This window comes from Miscanthus floridulus, unplaced genomic scaffold, assembly GCF_019320115.1.
Source record: "Miscanthus floridulus cultivar M001 unplaced genomic scaffold, ASM1932011v1 fs_132_2_3, whole genome shotgun sequence".
Lineage (NCBI taxonomy): Eukaryota > Viridiplantae > Streptophyta > Magnoliopsida > Poales > Poaceae > Miscanthus > Miscanthus floridulus.
In genome coordinates, this window is record NW_027096252.1 from 1 (window position 1) to 20,953 (window position 20,953).

Consider the following 20,953-nt stretch of genomic DNA (forward strand, 5'->3'; position numbering starts at 1 on the left):
ATGAAGATGTTAGCCATAGAATCAAAGCAGGGTGGATGAAGTGGCGGCAAGCGTCTGGTGTCCTATGTGACAAAAGGGTACCACAGAAGCTAAAAGGCAAGTTTTATAGGACGGCGATTAGACCTGCTATGTTGTATGGTGCAGAATGTTGGCCTACGAAAAGACGACATATTCAACAGCTAAGTGTCGCGGAAATGCGTATGTTGCGTTGGATTTGCGGTCATACAAGAAGGGATCGAGTTCGGAACGATGATATACGTGAGAGATTAGGGGTAGCGCCAATTGAAGAAAAGCTTGTCCAACACCGGTTGAGATGGTTTGGACATGTGCAACGGAGACCTCCAGATGCACCGGTGCGTAGTGGAATCCTAAGTCAGGACAGTAACGTGAAGAGAGGCAGAGGAAGACCGAAGTTGACTTGGGTAGAGGCAATAAAAGGAGACTTGAAAGGATGGAATATACCCAAAGACTTAGCCTTAGATAGGAGTGCTTGGAAGACAGCTATTCACGTGCCTGAACCTTGATTGCTTCTGTTGGGTTTCAACTCTAGCCTACCCCAACTTGTTTGGGACTTAAAGGCTTTGTTGTTGTTGTTGTTGTATTATAATTGTCTAGATATGATTCGGGTATCTAGAAGTCAGCAAGTAAATCAAATGAAGCATGGAAACATGTGGCACTCAGAATTTGAACGTTGCTAAATTCAGTCACCTTTCAAAATGCTCTATGTACTTTTGTCAAATCTAGAAAGGAAATAAGCATGGTGGATTTGGCTAACTCAAGTGTTGGAAAAGGCTAGTAATATACACATGATTAACCCAATTAGATTGCTATCAATATTTCTAACCCCATGCACGTTTCTGCAAGTGAAATTAGTATTTTTAAAGAAAAGTTGGCTCTCAGGATATGTGGTCATGAATTTAACTGTTTGTAGAGATCCTTTATTACCCTGGTCATGCAAAGCTTACATTCCAAGCATACCAACTGTGGAGGAGAACAGAACTTCCCTTTTGGGAAATGGCGTCTTAATATTGATGGAACCTATATGATCCATATTTGATTAGTTCCACACCCTGAATTGGGACCGGCTCTGATAATATGAGTGTGTCAACGTATACGAATGCGTAGGGAGTGCCATTGAGTAGCACCTACTTATAAGGTCGCTTTATTTGCTTGCATTAGATGCTGATGTCGATTTGCTTTATATTCAGCCTTTTATCGGCTGGTCACATATTTTCATGGGGGTGAGACTAGATAAGAGTTGCCCAATAAGGTAGGATTGTTTTGTTGGAACAGAGACTGGGATCGGTGATGTTTTTCCTTGTATTTGTCATAACTCATAACAATGTTATTGCAAGTGCAGATTTGGCCTTGACTTTTGTTTCTGTAATATTTGTAAACTTTTCTTCCAAAGTAGGTTACCAAGGCTAGCACATTTTGATATACAAATATGATGCACACCTCTAGAAAAGGTCTGCGATACCTGAATATCTGTCATTTGTTTGATCACATTTAACTCACTAGTATATTTTATTGATCCAGGTTATGCAAAGGAGGTGAGCTGCTGGACAGGATTTTGGCTAGGTACTTACATGACATTTCATTTCTAAGACTGAAGTCATTGACTCCACAGGAATACTGATTATATCTGCATACTGTTTTGCAGAGGTGGAAAATATCCTGAGGAAGATGCTAAGGTTGTTATTCACCAAATTCTGAGTGTTGCTTCATTTTGCCATCTTCAGGGTGTTGTTCATCGAGATCTGAAACCAGAGGTAAGGTTTGTCGAACAATTCACAACTACTGTTTAGTACCATGATTCCATGAAGCTTGCGGTTGTTTTAACATGCCCTTGTCTCTGTTGTTTCTGTGGATTCTTAGCCTATGTTTAAGGTTGAGGTCGCGTTTTTGTCTCCCAAAGGCGTGAATGTAACCTGATATCTTGTGGGTGTGTGGGTTCTTATACCCTTATTTCTTCTCTAATATAATGATACACATCTCTCTTTCGTATTCAAGTTTTTTTTTTGGCTACTTCTATTGTTTGAAGAGATGCTATGACAACCTTGATATTTTATGCTGATGCTAATGCTGGTCTGCCTTTTACTCCTATTTCTCAGAATTTTCTTTTCATGTCAAAGGATGAGAATTCAGCCTTGAAAGTCATAGACTTTGGTTTATCTGACTTTGTTAAACCAGGTTAGTCTTACAGAATTTTCTTTGGATCATTGCTTATTATTAAAAAGGGCGTACCCAGTGCAGAGAGCTCCCGCTCTCTGCGGGGTCTGGGGAAGGGTGTTAGTGGCAAGCCTTACCCTCGCCTGTGCAATGCGAGGAGATCATTGCTTATTATTGTTTTCCATTAAAATACATGTGCTACTCTATTATGCAGATGAAAGACTTAACGACATTGTTGGAAGTGCATATTATGTTGCTCCTGAAGTTCTCCATCGATCTTACGGTACTGAGGCAGATATGTGGAGCATTGGAGTAATTGCATATATTTTGCTTTGTGGAAGTCGCCCTTTCTGGGCACGAACCGAGTCAGGAATTTTTCGAGCTGTCTTAAAAGCTGAGCCTAGCTTTGATGAAATCCCATGGCCTACCATTTCTGCTGAAGCGAAAGACTTTGTAAGAAGGCTACTCAATAAGGATTACCGTAAGCGGATGACTGCTGCACAAGCCCTCTGTAAGTAACATTCTTGTCTTGAACTTGGTTTACCCAGTTACTCAGCTTGCAGATAAGGTGACCCCTTCTTTCTTATACATTGAAACTTACAGGCCATCCATGGATCCGTGGCACACAGGAAGTTAACACTATTCTAGACATGATAATCTACAGGCTTATGAGGGCTTACATAAGTTCATCTTCTCTAAGGAAGTCTGCTTTGAGGGTAATACTTTTGTGGGTTGCTTGTACTGTTTTGCAAGGAATCACCATCTTCCGTGTTGTTTAATAACTGTTTTGTGGGTTGGATGATTAATAACTGAAGCCTCCATTTTCCAGCGTAATTGATTCTAAAAATATAAAATAGTCTCCATTTTTCGAAGTGTATTTTATTGGTAATGTTTCATCTACATCGCCTAGCAAATGGTTGCTTTGTTTTTGATTCATGTGATTCTGTCATGCATTTTCCTCGTATAAATATATGCAGTATATGAAGGGCGGGCCTGGTGCAAGCGGTAGAGTCTTACCGCCTGTGACCGGAAGGTCCCAGGTTCGAGTCGCGGTCTCCTCGCATTGCACAGGCGAGGGTAAGGCTTGCCACTAACACCCTTCCCCGGACCCTGCACAGAGCGGGAGCTCTCTGCACTGGGTACGTCCTTTTTTTTTTAAATATATGCAGTATATACTACTATGTAAATAAAAACACTGAATACCTGTGGAGTGTGGACATAATTGTACTCCATGCTTTCTATTTAGCTTAATGCATCATCATGAATTCAAATTGAAGGGTACATCTGGTATACTCCTTTGTTAATAGCCTGCTGACCATTATGCCCCCAGCCTGGGGTACTTGTAGCTGTTGCAACTCTGTTCTTCTAATAAAACTAGACCAACCTAGGAGGAACTAGGTGTCATTTTATTAAGAAGAAAATAGGCACCCGAATTCACCTCAGTCTGGGTATACATCCACACCCTTGACCAACTGAGCTAGCTCAGCTTTCTCAACTCTGTTCTTCTAGACCCTGTGCATATCTGATATCACAAGTGTAACTATTCAGTATGTTCCTTGCTTGCCTTTCACCTTAAAAATTATAATCACAATGATCATAGATACATCCTGTGGGTGTTGTACTTTTTCCATTCTACTGACCCTTATTTCCTGGGACTGCATTTTTGCTGGGATGCCATTGTTTTCTTGATGTTATTGTGAACAAAGGACACTTCAAGAAACTGTTACACGGGACTTGCTAATTAGCTCTTAAGTTTTTCAGGCTCTTGCAAAGACACTGACGACAGATCAACTCTTCTACCTAAGAGAGCAGTTCACATTGTTAGGCCCAAACAAGAGTGGCCATATATCCTTGCAAAATATGAAGGCAGTTAGTATTTTGCTTTATTCAGTTATTAAAATTAATTCGTGACATGCACTTGCTGAATTTTCATGGAACTTCTAGGCCTTGATGAAAAATTCCTCGGGTGATTCTAGGATTCTTGACTTCGTTAACTCAGTAAGCCTTCTTTGTCCTCTTATGTTCTTTTCATATTTCGGTGCATGACATCATACTAATTCTACCCATTGCGCTAGATATGCAATATCCAATATGGAAAGTTTGATTTTGAAGAGTTCTCTGCTGCGGCCGTTAGTGTATATCAAATGGAAGGCCTGGAGACATGGGAACAACATGCTAAACAAGCATATGAATTGTTTGACAAGGAGGGCAACCGACCAATTGTGATTGAAGAACTTGCATCGGTATAGTTTGATCTCAAAACAAAGTTTCTGCATAGGAAACAAGGACTGTGACTTATGATGTTCATCTTTCAGGAACTTGGACTTGGCCCTTCGGTTCCACTTCATGTTGTTCTCAAAGACTGGATCAGACATTCAGATGGAAACCTTAGTTTCCTCGGGTTCATAAAACTATTGCATGGAGTTTCTTCACGCACAATCCCTAAAGTCTAAGATAACCATTTGCATCGACCCATCCCTGATCTCTGGCCAGTGCATGCCTTGGCTGGTTGTAGAAGTTGCATGAAACCGGTACAAAGATTAACAGATCATCTTAGAGTTAAAATACTGTCACTAGGTGTATATTTGCCATGCCTTTCGCAACATGGATCAACATTGTCCTCGATGTTCAGAGGAATGTACAGATTTGGTTGTTACTCGCTGAATTCTTACTCTTGGTAGTAGTAGAATTCTTACTCCCATCGAGAGAGAATGACACTAGGAGTTGGGGCAATTTTTTTTCTCTCACACAAATGCCATGTCAACCTGAGGGGTTGGGGATACATATTTATAGGCTGCTAGTCAGCCAAGCATATGATAAGATGCTAGTCTAAGATGTTGTCCTAGATGCTAGTCCTAGATGTTAAGATGTTGTCCTTCAGTCAAGGATGCTGTCCTTGATGGGCAGCAAGACCACCATGCTGCTGCAGCCCCACAAAGACCTACATAGAGACTTATCCATCATTCTTTCCCTAATTCTTGTGCGTCGTCTCGTGGGAAAGTTACCATCCCAATCCTGGAGCAGAGCTCAAGGAACTTGATCCTTTTAAGAGGATTGGTAAGCAGGTCCGTAAGCTGGTCCTTGGTGTTGATGTAGCTTGCCTTGATGCTCTCTTCCTTCAAATAGCCTCGGATGAAGTGGTACCTCACCCGGATGTGCTTACTCTGTTCATGGAAAACGCGGTTCTTTGCTAGGGCCAGAGTAGACTTGCTGTCCATCGTGAGCTCCACCGCTCTAGTGTTTCTGCCGAGGAGATCGAGCGAGCCAGAGCGCCTGAGTCGAAGCGGTGGAGGTTGCTATGTACTCGGCCTCGCAGCTGGATAGGGCCCCACCACCTGTTGCTTGACCGGCTGCCAGCTAATGAGGCACTTGCCGAGGAGGAAGAGGATCCTGCTCGTACTCTTGCTGGTGTCGATGTCGCCGGCATGGTCGCTGTCGCTGTACCCGATGAAGTGTGTCGCCCTAGGGCACCTAGGGTAGTAGACGCCGTGGTCGAGAGTCCCCGCAACGTAGCGGATGGTCCTCTTCACAGCCTGCTGGTGCTCCGTCGTTGGTCGCTGCATGAATCGACTAACGTAGCCGACGGAGAATGCCAAGTCCGACCGTGTGTGGGCGAGGTAGCGAAGGCTCCCCACAAGACGTCAGTACTGCGTAGCGTCCACCTCCTCCATCGTGCTGTCGCGGCTCAGCTTTAGCCTCTCCTCCATCGGAGTGAGAGCTGGGTTGCAGTCGGTGAGCCCAGCTAGCTCAACGACATGCTTGGCGTAGGCGGTCTATCGAAGTGTGATCCCGGAGTCATCCTGGTGCACCTCGATTTCCAGGTAGAAGGAGAGAGGCCCCAGGTCACTCATCTGGAAGGTGGCCTTCATCTCTTCTTTGAATGCCGTCACCTCCGCATCCTTGGTGCCGGTGATCACTAAGTCGTCGACGTAGACACCCACCAGCAGAGTATTTCCTCCACTGCCCCGTCGGTAGATGGCCACCTCGTGCGGGCTTTGCTCGAAGCCCACCCCCTTTAGCGTGGAATCCAACTTGGCATTACACGCCCTCGGTGCCTATCGCAAGCCATAGAGGGCCTTGCACTGGCGGAGCACCTTGCCCTCCGTGCCGGGAATCGCAAATTCCGGCGGTTGGTGCACGTAGACCTCCTCCTTCAAGTCGTCGTTAAGGAACTCCATCCGTGCCACGGGAGCGAAGGCGTTGTCGAAGTCGACCCCCTCCTGCTGCACGAAACCTCATGCCACCAAGCGAGCCTTGTGCTTGACGATGGCGCCGGCTTCATCCCTCAGCTTGTACACCCACTTAAGGGTGATCGTGCGGTGACCACGAGGAAGGTCAGCAAGCTCCCAGGTGTGGTTCTTCTCAACCGCATCCATCTCCAACTGCATCGCGGCGCGCCATGCTGCGTGTTTCTCGGCCTCAGTAAATGATCGAGGCTCGCCGTCGTCACACGCAAGGTGCAACTGCGCCTCTAGGTCGTGAGGCACCAGTTCCGACACCGGCTAGTCGCCGAGAAGGTTCTCCATCGTATGGTACCACCACGGCTCGCCGTCGTGGTACGCGTCGATGCGCTCCTCATTGTGAGAGAGCGAAGTAGCAAGCTCAACCGGGCTGTTCTCGACACGAGCTGGTGTTGGAGTAGACGTGCTTGTCGGTGCTGGAGTGCGTGGCGGTGCCGGCTGTGGTGGAACCGGCGAAGGACTCATCGTAGCCGAGGTCCTAGCTGGAGAACGTGGTGTTGTCGGAGTAGCAGGCGCCGGGGTCGGTGGAGGCTTAGGGACTGGGGTAGACGCGCTCGTCGAAGAAGAGCTGCCTACTCCCCTAACTTCCTCGAAGTGGACGTACTCAATAGTGAAGTCGTCGTATGTCGAAGCCGAGCCGTCGTCCGCCGCCTTGTCCCACGCCCATCCTCGCCCTTCGTCGAACACAATGTCACGCGCCGTGCGCACACGCTGTGTCTTCGGGTCGAGGATGCGGTAGGACTTCGAGCCCTCCACGTAGCCGATGAACACTCCTAGAGTGCTCCTATCGTCGAGCTTGCTAATGTGGCCAAGCTCCTTGGTGAACGCGAGGCAGCCGAAGACCCGCAAGTGGGAGACCGCCGGCTTGCGCCTATGCCAAGCCTCGTACGGTGTCCTGCCGTCGAGCGCCTTGGTAGGCGAGCGGTTAAGGATGTAGACGGTCGACACCACCGCCTCTCCCTAGAAGACAGTCGACATCCTCCTCTACTTGAGAAGGGCCCGAGCCATCCCCACAACCGTCTGGTTGTGCCGCTCGACGACGTCGTTCTGCTACGGGCTGTACGGCGTGGAGTAGTGGTGCTGAATACCCTCATCAGCGTAGTACGACGCGAATTTAGTCGTCGTGAATTCACCGCCATTGTCGGTGCGCAGCACACGCAGCTTGCGGTCATACTCTGCCTCCATAGCAGCCTACGAGTGCCTGATGGCGTCCGTAGCCTCTCCCTTGCTATCGAGGACCATCACCCACATGTAGCGGGAGAGGTCGTCGACGAGCAGCAGGAAGTAGCGTCGTCCTCCCGGTGTGGCCGGTGTCACCGGGCCACACAAGTCCCCGTGCACAAGCTCGAGCCTCTCCTTGGCTCGAAAGCTCGCTCACTGGGGAAAGGGGAGTCGCCTCTGCTTCGTCAACACAGACGTCGCAGAGCTGCTCCACATGGTCGAGGCACGGCAGGCCTCGCACCATCTCCGTGGCACTGAGCCGCTTCAAGGCCTCGAAGTGAAGGTGCCCAAAGCGCTCGTGCCACTACCACGCCTCGTCATCCCGACGAGCAGCGAGACAGAGAGGTTGTGCCACCTGCACGTTAAGGACGTAGAGTCGATTTGTGCTTCTGGATACCTTGGCAAGAAGGCGGCGACGACGATCCCAAATCCTCATGACTCCATCCTCAACCACCATGCGCGGACCGTTCTCATCCAGCTGTCCCAAGCTAATGATGGAGTTCCTCAACGTGGGGATGTAGTAGACTCCGGTGAGCAGCCTATGCTCACCAGATACGGCAGTGAAGATAACGGAGCCGATGCCCTTGATCTCTACGTTGGAGGCATCCCCAAACTTGACGGAGCCTCGGACGCTAGAGTCAAGCTCGGTGAAGAACTCCCGTCGACCGGTCATGTGATGGGTGGCGCCGATGTCGACGCACCACCCGTCAGTCTTGTCGTTGTCGGAGCCGTCGCCGAGGAGGGTGTGTGCTTTTGGCTCGTCAAGGTGGAGGAGAGCCACTGCGGCCGGTGCTGCTGGAGATAGCTCGATGCTTGCATGTGCCATGAACAGAGCCAGCTCCTCCTCCACCTGTGCAACGTGGGCCTGGCCGCGTCGTGGCTGTTGACAGTCCTTGGCCTAATGGCTAAGCTGGCCACAGTTGCGGCAGGTGTCGTCTCGTGCCGGCTTATGCTTGCCGGCGGTGCCGCCCTGGGCGCCTTTGTGGGCATCACCCTCGGCACGTCCTCGCGCCTCGGCCTAGGCGTCTCTGTGCGCCTTGCGCGGCTTGCCACGCTTGCGGCCGCCTGTTGCGGAAGAAGGCTTCCCCTTCTTTCAGTCACCTTGGCAGGCAGCCCACTACTCCCGAGTGAGAAGCAGCTTTCCGCTAGTGGTGACAGGCCTCGAGAGAGACTGTGGCTCATCGTTGTCGATGATCTTGAGGCGACCTATCGCCTCCTCGATCGACATCGTGGAGAGATCCAGCAGGGACTCGATCGAGCGAGCCATCTGCTTGTACTTCTCGGGGACGCAGCGGAAGAGCTTTTCGACAGCTCTCTCCTCGTTGTAGGTGTCATCGTCGAACTGCACCATCTTCTGCAACAGAGTGTTGAGACGGAGAGTAAAGTCATCAACGTCCTCACCTAGCTTGAAGGCCAGGTTCTCCCACTCCTTGCGAAGTGCCTGCAGTGTGGACTTGCGGGCGCGGTCGCTGCCGATGCGTGCCACAGCGATGGCGTCCCAAGCCTCCTTAGCAGTCCGCTTGTTGATAAACGAGAACTGCATCTCGGACGGGACTGCAGCGATGAGGGCATCCAGCGCACGTCAATCTTGGTCGTAGTCGACGTCGCCGTAGCGGACTGCCTCCCACATGTGCCACACCTAGAGCTTTACCCTCATCACCGCAGCCCACTCGACATAGTTGGTCTTAGTGAGGGTAGGCCACCCATCGCCAGGGCAGACGTCCCTAACAACAGTTTGGAGCTCGTGGTAACCACGGTACCGATCCGGGGAGAGAGAGCCACGCTGTCTGTGAAGGCCACGCTCTCCATCGACCCACCCTCCACCGTTGCCGTGCGCGCCTCCTCTAGGAGCGCCACCGCCGTACGTGCCTCCTCCAGGAGCGCCACCGCCGTGCGCGCCTCCTCCAGGAGCGCCGTCGGCGCGTCCACGCCTGTCTAGGCTACCGCTGCGCTCGTGGGCGTGCGCGGCTACCCACTGCGCCGCCCGCGCTCGCGCTGCCTCCCTCCCCAGCAGCTCGAGGTCCTCGTCGGTGCTGTCGTCAGTAGAAACGGAGCTGTTGATGCTGCCGCACAGAGCCTCGACCTCTACTGCCGCCGCACGCGCTGCATCTGCCGCCGCCGCTGCTTCTGTGTCCACTCTAGCTGCTGCCAGCTCCGTCGCTGCCAGCCTTGCCGCCCTTGCCGCTGCCGCTGCAGTTTCTGCCGCCGCTCGCTCGCGTTCCTCTGCTGCGGCAAGTTTGGCCTCCTGCCGACGCTGCGTGCTTGAGGCGGCCGAGCGCTAAGACTGCCCTGTGGACATGACGCGCTATCGGGGGGCTACTGCGTGGGGAGAGGGCTGCTTCAGATGAGCTGCTGCTCGTCTGCGCAGAGGGGGATGAGTGAGTAGGAGCGGTCGGAGCTGCTGCTGCTCCCAGCTGGGACTGTTGCGTGTCTAGGAAAGGAGATGAGCAGGAGATGCTCAGGCTACAGGATAGTATGGCTTTGATACCACTTGTTAGTCGCTGAATTCTTACTCTCATCGAGAGAGGATGACACTAGGAGTTGGAGCAATTTTCTTTGTTTCTCACACAAATACCATACCAACCTGAGGGGTTGGAGATACATATTTATAGGCTGCTAGCTAGCCAAGCATATGTCAAGATGCTAGTCTAAGATGCTGTCCTAGATGCTAAGATGCTGTCCTCTAGTCAAGGATGTTGTCCTTAATGGGCAGCAAGACCACCATGCTGCTGCAGCCCCACAAAAACCTACACAGAGACTTATCCATCATTGGTTTGGGAAGAATGGAAAGGCTAAAGGATTTGAGGCTGGTTTTGTTTGCTTGTTTGTTCCTGTGATGCAGGTATTGCCTTCATTTGTTCTGTGCTACCTGTGCCGCTTGATGCCCCAGTTACATATGCTATTGTTGTTTTTATTTATAATTCTGTAATGAGAGTTAATGTACAACTTTGTGACTTTGGAATCCTTACCACAAGAAGGATTAGGCGGCCTCTAATGTATAATGATGGGGCTCTGGGAAAAGGCGAAAAGCTAATGTCTGTTGGTGTTGATCTCTAGTGATCCTTGAAATCTCTTATTATCAAACCGGGAGAGTTTGGCCACCACCTAGGGTGGCCACGTCGCCCGAAATTCACCTATCCGTCCGATTCTGCGATCCACAGTCCGTGTTGCGTCCGCCACTCGCTACAGTTCGGGCCGCCCGCTAGGAAACCCTCGCCGGCTCTCCCCGACCCCGACGCCTTCCTCCTCTTTGCTCACGAGCCGACGGTGCTGGCGGACCTCGGCTGTGGCCGGCCATCCACACGGCGGCGGCCACCCTCCTCCTCCTCCTCGTCCACCACCACCGCCACCACATCCATTCCTCCTCTCGCGACGCGAGCCAGCGGGTCGCAGCAGTGCGAGCGTCGGCCTAGGGTTTGGCCCCTCCGTCACTGGTCGTCCCCACGGCCGCGCGGCCACGTAGGCGGCGCGAGCAGACCTCCACGATGGCCGCTGCGTGGGCTGGACGGTGGCACACGTTCGTGAGCTGGCCCCCGCTGCGCCACCCCCCCCCCCTCCCCCCGCAGGTGGCCGCCGCTGTGCCTGCCACCCCGACGCGCCTTCGTCACGCAGGTTCGCCTCTCCTCCTGGCCTCCGCATCAACACAGTTTGAGCTCCATGCATTTTCTTCTGATCCTTTTGGTGGTCATACCTTTTGAGTTCTGATGTTAGGTATATATTCAGTACATGTTCTCTTTTCCTACCTTTTCCAAAATTCCCTTCTCTATAATGTTACCATTTCAACTTACAGAACATATAAAGGTGGAAAGGCCTACCATCTTGTCATGTGTGTCAGGTCAACACAACCATCAGAGCTGACAGTTCAATTGACAAGCTCTGATGGGTTACAGACCCTGGCTTCAGGTACGATAGCGTTAGTATATTTTCTCTTGGTATTTAGGCAGCAGAAAATATTTCTGGTATTCATAGTAACTGATAGTATTGCCCTGTTGTAGAGTTTCTAGCACATCAAATTGGACAGAACTGGAGCAAAAATTGGTTGCTAAAGGCACGAATAGAACTTCAGGCCTTCGAATAACAGCTAGGAAGAAAGGCACTGTATCATTTGATCAAGTATCCCTCATGCCTGCAGACACATACAGGGTATAGTATAACTTTTGTTCTCTATGGTATGAGAAATAGAAATCAAGCTGAGAAAAAAAGGTATACAATTTAAAGCATACAGGCAGTAAAACAACTCTGTTTGGCAATGCAATCCTAGTATCTGAACCAAAACACGTTTACAAAGTTTGTAGCCACATTTAGAACTACAACAGCAAGCTAACTGTCGTTTATAGCTAACTTTACTGCTTTGGTTTGTTTGATGAATTTAATGCATACATAGGTGAATTTGATAGCGTCCTACCATACAGCCATGCTTATATGCTTGTGCATAAGTTTATCTGCGTATTTAACAATGGTTCTTCTTTATTCATGCAGGGACATGGTTTCCGCACAGAACTTATAACCATGCTTTTGGATTTAAAACCACGATTCATGAGATTTCCTCGTAATGAGATGTGTTTTCTTAATTAAAATCAGGTAATTGATGTTTGTACGTATATGATATATTGATAAGTGTGCAGAAATATTTGTGATAATTTACTAGATTGCATACAACTCTTGTAGGTGGTTGCTTTGTTGAAGGCAACTGGTTAACAAATGCTTTCAGATGGAAGGAAACTATTGGTCCATGGGAAGAAAGGCCTGGGCACTATGGCGACGTTTGGAATTACTGGACCGATGATGGCCTTGCCTTTTATGAGTTTGTACTGGTAAAATTTAATTGATGTCATCTGATTTTGCTTCTTTTGGTTTCAGCCTAGCTGATCATATCTTTGTTCTGAACTGTTCACAACAGCTTGCTGAAGACCTGGGGGCTCTCCAAGTTTGGGTCTTCACTGCTGGTAGGTGGTGTTTGTGATTTGACAGTGTTTATGATTTGATAGAAAAAACCCTTTTTGTTTTATGTTTAATCATCATCATCATACCCATTAAGTTCGGATTCTTCTCTTGAATTTACGTATCAGCCACAATGATGGACTTGATATGATTGAACCTTTCGTTAAGGTATATAATCGTTTGTTGTTTGCATGATGTAACATAAAAATTTTCTCCTCCTGTGTTGGAATATCATCGATCATTGTCTTCTGCTTTTTTCCTGGATTTTGTATAGGTTTTAAACCAGTGTAGCTCATTTTTATCTCTGGAATCTGGAGTCTTTTGATCAGCAAGCTCAGTTCCGGTAGCCTCAATGATCTTTTCAAAGGAAAATCATATAAAGACTAATTTTTTTCAAGAATCTGAATGACGACCACATGTACTGTGCATTTCTTGATGATTTTAATTATTACATGCTCTATTTCATGAGTTTGTTTTTTCGGATATAGGATGCTTTGGACGGCTTTGAGTTTGCAATGGGAAGTGAGGAGTCAGCGTGGAACGATTCCCACTGAAGTATGCTGCAATTGGAAACGAAGAATGTCTTAAGGAGTTTTACCAAGGTACATAAAACCATTATCGATTGGCTTTAATATGGAACAGCTACCATGAATGTCCTACTCTGACCTTGATATTATTTAATTCTGCTTAAGTAGAAAATTACATCAAATTCTATTATTCTATACGATCTGTCATTTACATTTTTTTTGCGCTGCCTGTGATTCATCCTTGGCCGGATCCGTCGGCTGCATGGCTGCATTTCTCCGCTCTCCATTCAATCTATGCAGTGAATCAGGTGCCAAAAAATCCCCTTTATCTCCTTTCCTACCTTGCCGGCGCGTGCGAGGGCGCGTGTGATGGACTAGTTATCTCCCACTCGAAGCTGGAACATCTCAGGAAGGAGCGCATCATTTTTTTCCTGGGCGAACGGGCCAGCAGCCGTGCAGGCTGAAAATTGGGTCGGTGGTTTGGATGGGCTGCCAAAATAGAATGGGCCGGGCAAAAACAGGGTGTTGAGAAATTTTCCCTTTTTAATATTATGTATATAGAGAAAACATGTTTTTCTTGGTGGTTTAGATATTAAATTTATCTTTATTTCAAAAAATCGTAAATTTTCCATGTGATATATGACAGAGATAAAATTTATATTAAAATCCTAAAGCTCAACGGAATTTATAACTTTGTAGTTCTGTCAACTTTTAGTTTAAAACCATTGTTGTTCCGAAATTGCCTGATATAGTCCTCATAAGAGACTAAGTTTGAGGTCCATTGACTATGTTGGAAAATTGTGGTCATCAAGAGAAAAGGGGTCTGAACTCTTTGTATTCATGGTGCCTATATTTGTAGAGATTTTATAAATTCAAAACTATTATGGTTGTGTTGTCAAAATGACTTAAAAGTGTTCATCACATCCCTAATGAACTTTCTCTATTTGTCAAAATGACTTAAAAGTGTTCATCACATCCCTAATGAACTTTCTCTATTATTTATTGAAGTATAGGAGCCAACCTCGGATAAATTTTGGAGCCTTGCGCAATCTGCACCTAGCTCGCCTGACAATGCTAAAAAGTAACATGTGGGATCTCTCATTCCATTAGGACAGAACAAACTACTCAAGAGCACGTCACAGAAAAGAGGCATGGATAGTTTGTTTTGATGGAGGAGGGCTCTGATAAGTGCCATGTCTATGGTGCCTTAACAATGTACCGATGCCGCCTTGCTCGATCGGGCTCTAGTATACAGATGCACACTATAATGCCAATGATGCCCATTCCTCCCCATCTCTGAACCAACCATGGTGGCGGCGTGAAATATAGAGCTCTCACATGAAGCAACTTAGCAGAGGTGGCGAGGAAGGGGTCCTGAGCTTCGTAGGTAGCAGATGGATAAGTCATGATAGGATCCAATTCATCACTAATAGGACAAAGATAGTACTGACGTGTAGGTTCCATATGCATGTGGGGGCATCGATAACAATAAGGGCAATATAACCATTTTAGGCCTCGTTAGGTGTAGTCGGATTCGTAATAATCCACGTGTGTTGGGGTGGATTGGAGTAGAATTTAAACTAAATCTCACTAAACACATGTGGATTGATGTGAATCCAACAATATTCAAACAATGCTTCATAGTGTTTCTCTCTCCTCTCTCTATGTGAGAAACCAAAATGAATATTTTTTAGTCACAAACATGAATTTTTTATCATGTTCTCTAGTTAAGACCACAAAGTAGGTGTCTTGTAGAAAATTTTGCCAATGAAAATGAACCTTTCATCCCTATGATCCTTGTGTTCCTATGGCATGCAAAATTGTTCATGAATTTTAACCATATGTAAGGTGGATTAGATCAAATGGTCAAGGATTCTTTTTTGCAATCTAGAACAGAAGATGGGTTGGTGACATAAAAGGAGCTCTCACAATAGAGGTCCTCATTGAGTACCTCCATATTTGGGATACGGTGGACAACTTACTCTTGCGGTCGGATGTGCAGGACTGTTACACTTGGAAATTATCCTAGGATGGGACATATAACAACAAATCTGTGTATGGAGCCTTCCTCGTGGGAACCATCAAGTTTGGACCATGGCGAAGGATTTGGAAAACTTAGACACCCCCGCGCTGTAAATTCTTCATTTGGCTAGTATTTCACAATAGAGTCTGGGCGACCGACAGGTTGGCTAAAAGAGGTCTCCCCCATCCAGATGCTTGTCCCTTTTGTGATTAGGCTAAGGAAACCATACATCACTTGCTGGTTGAATGTGTATTCACTCGCCAAGTGTGGGCCTTGATATTCTAGAAGCTTGGCCTGCTGTTTCTGGCGTCTTATCCAACCGTGAGTCGCTTCTTGGGACGGTGGAGGAAAACTAATGCAGCGGCTCCAAAAGAAATCAGAAAGGGTTTGAACACTTTGATAATCTTGGTAGCTTGGGAGGTCTGGAAGCATCATAATGATTGTGTCTTCCAGAACTTAAGGCCAAATGTTCATGAGGTTATCAGTGTTGTGTGCACGGAGGGGGTCTTTGGTGTATGGCCGGGGCCTCCAAGCTCACAGCTTTTATGTAGGTCGCTCCCCTCTGGAGCTTCAGTCCTAGGAGTTGCTGGTCGTCTTTTAGTCAGTTTGTGGCGCGTTTATGTGCTGGTCTCCTTGGAGTGTGTGTGTGTGTGTGTGTCCTAGTGCTCGAGTTGAGTCTCCTAGACCCATGTACTTTTATTCTACCTTAATGAAATGACGCGTAGTCCTCCTGCATGGTTCGAGAAAAAATATTCTTTTTCTTATATTAAATGTAGCAAGATACATGGGAGCCATATGATTTCCATATATGGTTTTGAGATCTATCCAAACCATGCATTGCAACACACATGAGCATTTGATATATATCCCAAATTGAAAATGGAGCAATATCATATCATAAGTACATGGCTTGTTGCATGAAAACAACAATATTAATTAGCATATAAGATAATCCATGTTTTAGAGACTAGGACCAATGGTAAAATGTCTTGGATGTATCTTGACAATATGTCTCAAAAATATGTTGGTGACGCACATCCAACATAAATAATAGAAATTATATGGGCTACATATTACCAATGACCAATGCATCGCATATGATTGATCATTATTATTCTTAGTACATATTTAGTTGCATCCATCACCCATCAAGTTGATCAATGGCACAACTCACCGAGGTACCAATGACATGGATGCCATTAGCTGAGTCATTAACATTGACCCCACCAGTAAGCCCATGGATGGAATTTAGAGACATGAAAGAAATGGGTGTAGTAATCTTCTCATCAAGTTGGTACCTTGAAGCCAAATCCATGAATGTAAGTGGATATGGCCTTGTTGGCAGTTGTTCTTGCAACACCTTCTTGATCTTTTCCTTGATAACATCTTGTATTGTTTGAAGCTTCTTGTGAAATTCCTGTAGCTCATCAAGCACTGACAGATAGGCATTGGTAGTCAGCAAAGGCATCGTACATGAATCCATATGACACTCAATCATCTCCTTCAACCTCTCCTTTCTCTCCTTCTCAACCTCAATCATTTGTCCTAACTCTGAGCACTCTAAACTCATTTGGTGCTTAATGTTTGCCTCCCTACTACTAGCATCACAACTCTCATCACTTGTAGCAGGGCTGATCAAAGTGAGAAAGCTATCTATCACAACCCTAAAGGAGGGACTACCAAAGGAGAAGGGCCTACCAGTAGGGGAGAAGGCAACAATAGCGACCATAGCACCACATAGAATGGAGAGATCGCTAGCCTTCTTGAACAGGCCCTGGTGGCGCTTCGAGAAGCATACCTAACGTGCCTCCTTAGACTCGATTCGCTTCATCTCGATCTTTTGCCTACCCATGGATGGCTTACCCTTCACCATGCCTTGGTTTGGCAGTACATAGATGGAGTATACAATCGATGGAAGAATACAAGCGATTATATAGAGGCACACACAATGTGATAAAAGAAAAAACTTAGTTTTTATAGATGTGAACGCACACATGTAATTCTATTGTTGCGTTTTCACTAGATGTTGTGTTAACATATTTGGAATGCAATAGTGAGGATTTCCCATTTCATACATGAACAAGGATTTAGTCAAATATTAGCATTGTCATTATTTTGATCTTCGTCGATGCCTAGCTGGCTCTATACGCCATTCCATGCATGGTGACAACTCGCAGCAGTCACCTATCATGCCTACCCAAAATCAACACGGATTTACCTTGGTAATCTCTTGACATCTAAGGGGGTGTTTGGTTCCACCTCCTAAACTTTAGTTGTCGTCCCATTGGATGTTTGGACATATGAATGTAGTATTAAATATAAACTATTTACGAAACTAAATGCACATATTGAGATTGTTTTGCGAGATGAATTTTTTAAGCCCAATTAGTCCATGATTTGACAATGTGGTGCTACAGTAAACATGTGCTAACGACGGATTAATTAGGCTTAATAAATTCGTCTCACGGATTACTGACGTATTCTGTAATTTATTTTTTATTAGTATCCGAACACCCCATGCAACACCCACATGTGACACCTCCTAAACTTTAGTCACTGGATCCAAACACCCCCTAAGATGTATGTATTGAGAAAATATTGTTCCAAAGTGACCATGATTTGAATTTGAAAATATGAATCTACAATGGTAGAACGCTTAAAGTGGGAATAAAACCACATTTTGGCCCACGCAAAAGCCATTTAGAATATTTCTAGAAGATTAGGAAAATTTTATTAATCATATTGAAAGGATCGAGACGTAGGGGGACGAATAACCATTCCTAAAAATTCAAGAACAAACTTGCAATAGATTAGTTAAAAGCGAATTGTTTGCAAATTTGTAGATTATCTGTAAATTTACAGATTACTAAAACAATGTGGATTTTATATAAAATGCCAAAAAACACAAGAAATTTGAATGTAAACTACTCCCTCTCTCCCTGAATAATCAATTATCAGAGTTGTCTTAAGTAAAAAAAATTACGTTTGTCCGACTTTATAAAAACGAGTGTCAAATTTATGACACCAAATTAGTATCATTAGATACATCATAAACTATATTATTAAAATATGCTCATTTAGAGTCCCAATTATTTATACTTTTTTCTATAAATTCAGTCAAACATAAAAAAAAATTATCTTAAGACAACTCTAGAAATTTATTCATTCAAGGACAGTAGGAGTACACCTAATGATCTCTATATCAAACTAAACTAGGAGATATGCTTCTTGATATTCTAACTAGGACATTCACAGAGCAACTCTCACAAGCACATACAACAAAGTAGATCAAGCAAATATACACAGTTAGACGTAGGAACTCAAATCACAATAAAACAAAGTGAATACCGATGATTTGTTTCCTGAAGTTACTCTCTTCCAAGAAGGATCTATATCTCTATTAAGGAAGCTCGAAGAGACACAAGGGGTAAACTTAAGCCATGTTTCTTTCAGCCACTTTCCTAGATCCACTATCTTTTTTTCTTAAAGAGACGAGATCAAGGCCTTCATAGTCTTTCACGTGGCTCACCACACGCACGGTCGCTCGCTAGCTGACACCTAACCATCTAGGAGGCTTCACCTCGAAGAGTAACAAATGCTTCGTAAATAATTGACAAGGCCAACAAGTAGGGCGAAGCTAGGCCAAAATGGCACCAGGGTCAAGTGTAATGCACATCGGGGTCTTTACTTTTAGATAACAGTGCAAAGCTGTAATTCTCACTAAGTTTGCTCAAGTTCACTAGGGTCAGCTGATCCAACAGCAAAGCGTAGCTTCACCCCTTCGAACAAGTGCTCAAGGATTTGGATCATTCTCTTGCTAACAACCTTCATTCTTTCAACCCAAGTCTTAGGTTTCTCACAAATCACAAATGATCATCACAAGAGGGAGTATGGAGAGCTAGAGAGGTTTTTTGTTGGTGTTTTTTATCCAGTGATAATGATTATGGACACAACATGCATAGAAGATCTAGATGGTAGCACATGTGTTTAGGTAGAGGGTGCCCTACGTCCATCCTTGTGACCTAGATGGTAGCACATGAGGCTTATGCACATCCTTGTGCCCTAGATGGTAGCACATGAGGCATCGAGGTTGAAGGTCATTGATTCAACATCGGCCACACATCCTTGTGGCCTAGCTCTGATGGTCCAACCTAGGTCAAGACACCGATAGTCAAGCTCTAAGGATGACAAAGCGTAGGAGGAGATGGACTTGCGTGAAAGTGGTGGTGAGACCCGGGAAGTAAAGCATGAACCTAGAGGAGATGCTCGTGCACGATGTTGCACAATGCAAGGTATAAGGTCAAAGTGGTGTTTGTATGTGTGTCAGGCTTAGGCTGGCACGGGCTAGCATAATGGCGTGGGCATGGCTAAGATTGTGTGGTGCGTTGCCTGACCTGACTGCATGGCACAACACAATTAGTTAATCGTGCCTCACTATACTGTATAGGGTTGTATTGCCCGTTTGTCCATAGGGACCGGTGTGATACGGTTTTGATGTTTTGTAGTTTTGGTTCTTTTTTTTGATGTTTGGATTGGGCGAACGACAGAGTGTGCAGAGGGCTAACTCCTACACCGTACCCATGCATGTTCTTTTAAGTATAATTGTAGTAGAGACACATACACGTAGAGAAGATAGAGATTACGGCATGTTATAAATATATAAATTCACTCATTTTAGTTGCGTTAACCATTCAAACAAAATATTTAAATACTATTGGTGCTACATGTGGCCCTATAATTTGTTTTTGCTCTTAAAAGCACATTTTGTTGTAACAATCTGATAATTTGGCGTGTAAAATAGAATAATCTCTTCTGCATACAAACTAATGAATTCTTGTCTGGCCCGCACTGTATTATCTAGTGTATGTACAATGGTGGAGAGTCTTTTGCAAGACCAGATGGACCCTCAAGCTTCGTCTCCCACTCTTACCTTACATCCAAAAAAGTAAGGGAGCAATCTTATAATTTTCTAACTTTTTTTGCGAGTTGAGCAACTTCAGCCAAGATCAAGCAATCACAATATCCTTGAGCATAACAATACACTACTACAGAAATTAACTGTAGGGGCGGCTCTAGAGCCTCTGTAGGGACGGCTGCTCCAGGGTGTTCCTATAGAGGGTGCCTCTGTAGGGGCGGTCAGGACCGCCCCTGCAGTGCCCTCTGTAGAGGCGGCTGGTGTTTTCAGCCGCCCCTACAGTGCCCTCTGTAGGGGCGGCTGGTAATATCAGTCGTCCCTGTAGTGGACTTCTGTAAGGGCGGCTGTATCACCAGCCGCCCCTGCTGTGTGTATTTGTAAGGGCGGTTCAATCAAGAACCGCCCCTACAGTGGATTTTCCAGCAAAAAAATAATAATTCAAATTCAAATCTGACCATATATATATATATATATATAATTTAAATTCGAATCTGACCGCCATAAATATACATATATACATCCACAAACACAAGACCATGTTGAAAACTTTAGAAGGCGCAAGTATTAGCTTCCATGTTGAAAAACATGACAAGAGTAAATAATTTATCAAAAACTATTGTGACAGTTCTATCATTCTCTCAGAAATATAGAATTTTATCTCAGATTTTCTACAATCCTTTAGGAAGCTGTTGATATCAGTGCAACCACAAACTTCAATCTTAACTCATGCTAATTTAGTGCAAAACGAGAAATGACAGATGAAGCACACTGGAGCTATCACTAGACCAAGATACTCACAGGAGTGAAGAACTTGGATGCACTTAGAGGTATACAGCCAGGTAGTCCACCAATCTGAAAGAATACAGAAAAAATGAAAGAATCAGCTGATGCATTTAGATGACACTACCATAAG

At 45.8% G+C, this 20,953-nt stretch overlaps 1 long non-coding RNA gene and 2 pseudogenes across 1 annotated transcript; all 3 read left to right on the plus strand.

Moving 5' to 3' along the window:
* The first annotated feature begins 1,539 nt into the window (after positions 1-1,539).
* On the plus strand, positions 1,540-4,914 carry LOC136530453 (calcium/calmodulin-dependent serine/threonine-protein kinase 1-like; annotated as a pseudogene).
* Positions 4,915-8,063: 3,149 nt separating this feature from the next.
* Positions 8,064-9,803, plus strand: LOC136530451 (uncharacterized; annotated as a pseudogene).
* A 2,308-nt stretch (positions 9,804-12,111) lies between these two features.
* On the plus strand, positions 12,112-13,574 carry LOC136530450 (uncharacterized). The gene is made up of 5 exons (XR_010777784.1): positions 12,112-12,215; positions 12,303-12,448; positions 12,535-12,580; positions 13,064-13,177; positions 13,403-13,574. It is a non-coding gene; the product is annotated as an uncharacterized lncRNA (long non-coding RNA).
* Positions 13,575-20,953: the final 7,379 nt, after the last annotated feature.